This window comes from Pinus tabuliformis, chromosome 1_1, assembly GCF_031772625.1.
Source record: "Pinus tabuliformis cultivar Carrire ecotype Pingquan chromosome 1_1, CPIR1, whole genome shotgun sequence".
Lineage (NCBI taxonomy): Eukaryota > Viridiplantae > Streptophyta > Pinopsida > Pinales > Pinaceae > Pinus > Pinus tabuliformis.
The window spans coordinates 262,148,762-262,156,723 of NC_142297.1; positions in this window are offsets into that span (position 1 = coordinate 262,148,762).

The following is a 7,962-nucleotide window of genomic DNA, read 5'->3' on the forward strand; positions in this document are numbered from 1 at the left end:
AATGGGGATGCTTCCAGTATACCGTGATGCCCTTTTGACTTAAGAATCCGTCGACGATCTTCTCTCGCGTACTCATCCTGACATTCAAAGAGTTCATTCAAAAAATTTTGGAAGTATATTTTGATGATTGGACAGTGTTTGGATTGGTAAAGCACCATGTAGCTAGTTTGCGATTGATGTTGGATACATGCCAAAGGTATCAGATCATGCTAAACTTGAAAAAATGCTTATTTTGTGTCCCTTTTGGAATCTTGCTGTGTCATATGGTGTGCAGACAAGGATTAATCTTGGACCCTACTAATATCACGGTTATAATAAATTTAGAGGTGCCAACGAGTGTTAAATAGCTGCGCACAACACTGGGTCATACTGGATACTACCAGAAGTTCATCAAGAGTTATGCTTAGATTACTGCGCATATGGAAAAGCTACTGAAAAAGGATGGTAGATTTTGTTGGAGCGAATAATGTCAACGTAGTCTAGATGTATTGAAGGAGAAAATGGTCACCGCACCTATCCTAGTCTTCCTAGATTGGAAGAAGGAATTTCATGTGCATGTGGATGCTTCATGTATTGCACTAGGAGCAGTGCTAACACAAGTCAGTGAAGGAGAATTGGATCACCCTATAGCGTTTGCGAGTAGGAAGTTGTCTAAGGCTGAAAAGAATTACTTGACAATAGAGCGCGAAGGGTTGGCTATGGTGTATGCACTCCAGAAGTTCATACTTTACCTACTAGGCAAACATTTTAATATGCACATAGACCATTCTGCATTAAAGTATCTAGTCAACAAGCCTGTGTTTGGGGGAAAATATGCAAATGGTTGTTGTTGTTTCAAGAGTATTATTTAGAGGTGATTGTGAAGCCAGGAAGGTTGAATGTAGGGCCAGATCATCTGTCGCACATTGAAACAGGAGAGGAGCCTACCAACTTGGAGGAGGAGCTACCTAATGCACAACTCTTCATTGTGCACATCGCGGATAATCACTTTGCAGACATTATCCACTTCCTGACTACGGGAATGGCTCCAGAGGGATACACTAGTCATAGAAGAAGGAATTGGTGGTACGCACCACAAACTTTTCAGTTATTGCAGGCCATTTGTATAATATAGGATCGGGCGAAATACTGTGACGTTATGTGCCTAATTTTGAACAAAATAGTATCCTTGCTGAAGCTCATGGAGGAGATATGGGAGGCCATTATGTAGGGAAAGTGATGGCGCAAAATATTTTACGCGTTGGGTTGTGGTGGCCAACGTTGCATAAGGATTCCAAAGCATATTGTAGGGCATGTGATGCATGTCAAAGAACAAGCAGGCCATCCTGGAGGGATGAGTTGCCTCTGAATCCGCAAGTGTCATTGCAGCCATTTTAGAAGTGGGCAATTGATTTTGTAGGGCCAATTCAGCCTCTAGGCAAGAAGACCGGTGTGCGGTATATCATCATCGTGACCGAATATTTGACCAGGTGAGCAGAGGCACAACCTGTGAAGGATTATATAGGGGCAGCATCAGCGAAATTCTTGTTTGAATATGTGTTGACTAGGTTTGGTTGCCCAAATATTTTGATGAGTGATCACGGTACACATTTTCTCAATGAAACAATCAACACGCTAACATAAGAGTTCCAGGTTTATCATAAGAAGACTATGCCATATCATCCTCAGGCCAATGGAATGGTTGAAGCTTTTAGTAAGATTCCGGAGAATGTGATGACAAAGGTGTACAACACGCAGCAGAATGATTGGGACGTGTGTGTACCAGCAGTGTTATGGGCTTACAGAACTACTTGTAAATGGTTGATTGGTCAGACACCTTTTAAGGTTGGTCTATGGCATAGAGGTTGTGATGCCTATGGAGTACATTGTGCCTATTCTAGCATAGTGGCTTTCATAGGAATGGCGGGCCACAGAGCCTTAGAAGAGAAGCTCATGCAGCTGACAGAGCTCGAGGAAGATAGGTTTTTGGATGGATTCCATCAACAGGTTCAGAAGGAATGCAAAAAAACTTAGCACGATTGTCACATCAAACTACGCACCTTCAAAGTAGACGATTTAGTTTTATTATATGACAACAATTTTGATAAGTTTCCAAGAAAATTTTGGATGCACTGGCTAGGACCATATGTTATCAAAGAGATTACAGATGGTGGAGTAGTTCAACTCATGAAGTTGAATGGAGATACATTTCCAGGAAGGGTAAAAAGAAGCTGATTAAAGCCATGCACTAGGGATCTAACCTAATGACTACTTGGTGGTTTCACAGTCTTAGTGCTCCAGGCAGCTGCAAGGAGGCGCGAGACTATAAAATACAATGCTCAGTCTTTAGAGTTGTGCGACAAGGGGTCTGCGCGAAACAGGAGGGTGTCACAGTGCCAGAAGAAGCGCGAAGGGAGTTGCGCCATAGGGGGAGAGACTGCTTAGCGCAGCCAGAAAGTGACCGTTACCGTCAATGTTCATGATTTGACAATGAGGAGACAATTAAGAGGAGTGGGGGGCAGCATTTAAGGTTGAATTTAAGAGTGAAATCTTTTGAAATATGCAACCAATCTAGAATTTATGGATGCATTTTGGGGGGAACGGTCAAATTTGAATTTGAATTCACCTATAAATTATGTGTGTCTATCCAACGAAAAACATTCGGCATCTCTAAAATTTTTGCGTTGTGTTGTCTGGTGCGCATGAATCACGAGTATTTCGAAGCTTTGATCACAAGCCCTGAATTCGACAAGTTTTCCAAGTTAGATCGAAATCTCATTACTGATATCATGTTAGGACCAGGTCCCACTGAACCTGCTATAACTGGAGGAACTATCGCCTCTGAGGGAGATGCTCTAGAGGTGATGAGCATGGAGGTTCCAGCTGTAGTTCCTACAGCGCCGAGGTCCCTAGGCCAAAGCCTACACCAGTGAAAGAAGTCCCCAAACCGAATAAAGATAAGCGAAAAAAGTCGATGTTAGTGCGCGAGTCACCAAGGAAGCATGCCACTACATAGGCCCATAGGAAAGAAAAAATGAGTGCGAAAGAAAGGGAAAAGTGGTGGATCTAGAGGATGAGGAGGCCGCGGAAGATATAGACACCGAGGGGTTCGATGCTATATCTAAGTTGTCGAATTATATCCCTCCACGCAAGGGAAAAGTGACAATCCCTAAGGACCCAGATTTAGGAGAAATTCGTCCTTAACACACCCCTGTTACCAGAGAACCTAACCTTTGAAGGTCTGCTCTTGGTGTGGATCCCACATTTAAAGCTATAATATTGGGATTTGGCGTACCACGAGTGGTTCCCCCACCTTGCTACAGACACCCACATGAAGATGGTATTCTACAATGATTTTGGTGTCACTGCGCTAGAGCCTGTGGAGTGGATTCATGGAGTGAACTAGTCAGGGTTGTTGAACCTGTTGTGGGTGCCCCAATACCATTGTTCCAACATAAACCTTATCGTCATTAAGCAGTTGTTGTGCCTAGTGCATGACGAGTAATTGTGGTTGAGCACACTGATCCCCATCACCAATATGCTGACCCATTGGATCACGTTATTGCCACACTCAGGGTTAAATGTGGCCAAGGAGTTTTGCGAAAAGATAAGCGAGCACAACCTCACTGAGAAGATGAAGGACAAGTTAAGACTTGTGAAGAAGTCATGAGAGTACTCTATTACCTCGAACACTGACCCCACGGTAAAGGTTCCATGCAGATTTTGGTTGGCAAGGTTATGAGAAAATGATGTGCGGACAAGGTTCCAGCGCCAGTGGTTTCTTTCGTTGCACAGTGTGCGAAGGGAGTGTAGTTCAACTAGGCACGCTACCTGTGTAGTGAGTTCCTCACGAACTACAGAGAGGCCCGGGACGATAGTAAAATATTCCAATATTCGTGGTTATTGCTCTCGATTATGTTGGTTGCCTCATATTTTCCGGAGGATAGCCAATTTCCTCCCATGGAGAAATATTTGCCGAAGGCTGCAAAATTTGCATCTCTCTCAGCCACAAAAGATGTTGTATGGGTCACAGAGAGAAAAGTCTTTTGGGTGTTGATGGAGGCGAGTATTTGCATGGCCATCAACTAGAAGCCGCGGTTGTCACCCACTATGTTTGAACAACTTTCAGGCTACACGAGGTTCAAAGATGACTTCCACCACGTATACATCCAGGCGTGGAAGGATCCGTAGCAAAAATGGTTTGACATACCTTACCTTGCTATCGCTAACTCTATTGAGGAGGTCATCAAGTGCTCGCCGATGGATTGGCATTATCCATCTAATCTGGCCACAGGTACTAGCAAGTCCATAGAAAAGAAGAAGAAGGATGTGGCCAAACAAAGGGTTCAATAGTTGGCTTAGAAATGGAGGAAGGAGACCGAGGAGAAGGCCCGAGTGGAAGCAGAGCACGCCGTGAAGAGAGCAGTCAGAACAAGGCGGTGGTGGTCATGATGAGTAGAATACTCCCTTCCAAGTAAAGTGGTATAGTGAGTAGGAAAAGGAAGGGTCACGAAAGAAAACCAAAGCCACCAAGCTGTCATTGGATCCAATTACTTTAACTAACGACGACCTAGATGAAATAAGTGATAAGGTTCAGGATACCATCGCACAATTGATGCAGCAGTTCGAGTAGCAGCAACAGTAGGCATTGAGTGCTATTTAGAAGGATTTGTGTGAGTTGTAGATCCAAGCAAATAGGATCCAGGAAGGCTCAAGGCAGAGCAGCGCTACATCAACAAGTTTGGAACTGGGGACCACTCAAACAAAAGAGATGATTCAATCACTGGGGCTCTGCGAAGTCACACTACCAGATGGATCTTTGAGTGTAGAAGAGGCCACTGACAAGGTTATTGTCAGATCTCTGAAGAACATCGGCCTCAACCTGGCCACACTCCCCAGCGAGTTTCTTCACATGCTACAAGCAGGTGTGATAGAAGAGGTTAAAGATCGAGAGCATCACACACTAAGCCTTATAAGCATGTAGAGAGTAAACAACAAACATATGTTCATTGAGAAGTCTGAGGCATTGGAGGTACTGAAGAAATTTCATGCGCAGAACACCCAGCTTGTAGCCATGGTAGCAGAAGCCTAGAGAACAATACCTGAACCACATATACCGGAGGAAGCGCTGTTGGAGGCAAAAATCAGAAAGCTAGTTACGGGCATGCACGACACCAAGACTAAAGTGGCCAAGGTTCAGTTTGAACTGAACTTGAAGATCACGGAACTGGAGTTGAAGTCACAGCCTTCAACTCTGCTAGAGGTAAAAGAACAATGCGAAGCTGCTGTGAAGGATGGAGTCGCAACAGTGGATGTCACGGTGGTGGATTTTACTGTGCTCTTTGAGTAGTCTATGGAGGTAGTCATGGCTCTGCAAGAAGATCCTAACCTACAGAGGTTAAACACAGAGGTTCGTGAATTGTAGCAACTGTATGATGAAGTGAGGGTGATGATGTACACCGTCACTACAACACAATGATCGGCCAAGCTGCAGGAGGCGAAACAACTACTTACACAGGTGGAAGCAGCGTAGAAGAAAGAGGCGTCCTCAAGACTAGATTGGGGCCTTGGCTAGATGAGGCCTACATCATCTTTTCCAACATTCAAGAGAAGTTGGCAAGCCTACAAAGCACGCAACAGAAAATCAAGGAGCATAATGCAGGACCGACAACAGAGCAACTGGTGGAGCAGATCAAACAGGCAGCCACACAGAGCACGGTTGAAGTAGTAGTGGCACAAGTAGAGTTGGGAAGTCTTCACAGTAAGATATCCGCACCAGTAGAGTGACTCGAGGGCAATTCACAAACTTTGTGTTGGGGGCCTGTTGGGATAGGGTCCCCTAAGGTCAATTTTTGGGGCAAAAGGCCCAAGTTTTGATGTACAAAATGTAAAGTCTCCGCAATTTATGGTCACAGAGTGCGTAGATAGTTAAGGAGTCATAAAGGGTTTTACCCTTCTATTATGTAAGTTGATTCGGCTTTCGTAGATCTACCCATGGTCTGTGGACCATGAGATTGTATAAATAGGTCTGTCTTAGGATGTCTAAGACAAGTAATGAAGTTTTTATATGGGAGAAGTCTACGAAGTTAGGGAAGAAGAGTAGAAGGAAGGCTCTGCAGTTGAGTGTGTAGAGGCCTAGAGTAGAGTCCACAGCTAAGTGTGCGGACCCCTACAATTGAGTGTGCAGGGAAGTCTTGAGTCTATAACATTGAACTGATTATTAATAAAGAAATTTGTTGCACAAATACCTGTTTTTATTTCTTTACTTCTGTTTTATATGAATGCACTTTATGCTATGATTAATGATGGGTTTATGAAGTAATGCTATATTGATGCATGAATTTACATGTTTTGTATTGTTATATGAATGAAATTGATGTTAATTGTTTATGCGAAGAATATCTTGTTGCATGTTAAATTTATCGAACACTTAAGCCGATCCGAGTAATTACGGGGTTAAGAGTAATCTTTGATGCGTGTAAGTAGTTGATCTGCCTATTCAGGTTCTACAAAAGACAGTCATAGACCTTCGTGGAGGTTTAGAGGCTGATTAAGAGAGTTATATCGATAAGCCCTAAAGTCTTATCGATCTATGTGAAGGCATATTTAGGGCATAAACGACATTACACTGATATCTGGGTGCGGAAAATTGGTTCCAGCATCCCCCCTACTACTTCGGGTGAGTCTTCAGTTCGTGCCCAGTGGATTGATGCCGAAAGGCTAGTAGTGTAGGGATTTGTTTTGAAAAACTAACTCTGAACTTGGGTTAGGATCCACTAATCCAACACATGTACACAGTTTTATCACACATACACAGAGATTTATATAGGGGAAATCATTTACTCAAAACCCCTTTCTATCTATATTGCATTAATCAAAGAATAGAGATGAAATACTTATGTTTCTCAAGTCTGAGCACAACCTATAAATGTATATTCTATCCCTCTACCCGACTGAATGACTTTGGCCAACACTTAGACAATTTTCAAGCCCTTTAAGCTCCTATTTCATTTCACTACTCCTTGAGGAATGAGGCCCCTATTAATTAGGAAATTCCTCAATTGGAATTGCACAATCCTTCTAGGCTCATCCTCTAACTGCATGCACCACCTATGCAACTTGGAATAGTCTAGAACTGATAATACGTTGTCCTTGAATCTATATCTCAATTGGGTAACTCGAGTTCTCTACATGCATCAATTTTTTTGGGGTAATTATTCAATTAAATAAATGATCACTGAGTGTGATTGATCCAGATCTTGGGGGGAGGCCCCCAAGATCTAAAAAATTGAAATAGAACTTGGAAGGGGAGGCCCCCAAGATCTGAAAAATCTAAATGCCGTAAGAAAAGTGGAGAACACACAATAAAAAAACCACAAAGAAATTTAATTATTAAAACAGATAATAATTGTGAAGGCTACATTGTGGTGGACAATTTGTCCTTTTACAAAATGTGACTGATTACTTATAGCCTTTTTTTGTTACAATGCCACAAGTAAATTCCATGGGTGGGTAAATACCATGACTGAATGAATACCATGGGTTGATGTCACTTACAATACCATGGGTGGATCCCACTTGCAATACCAGGGGTGGACTACCATGGGTGGATGACACTTACAATACCTTGGATAAATTCCATGGGTAGATGAATACCATGGGCGGATGCCATTTTCCATTCGAATCATTCCTCCCTCATTAAGGAGGATGGTCCCCATTACGTGAAGTTCCCTCCTGAGAAGAATTTTTTGAATATGAAGAGCCACTAAAGAGAAGGTCTTTGTATGGTTAACCCATAACCATGGTGAACAAAGATCCAAGGATAGAGATACCCTGTAATGCTTGTGACCAACTGTGATACTGAGAGTGTGCGGCTTAGAAAATGGACTTCGATAAAGTGTGGGTTTATGGATGACCCATAACAATGAAAAATGAAGATCCAAGGATAGTGGTACCCTATAATGCTTGTGACCAACTGTGATA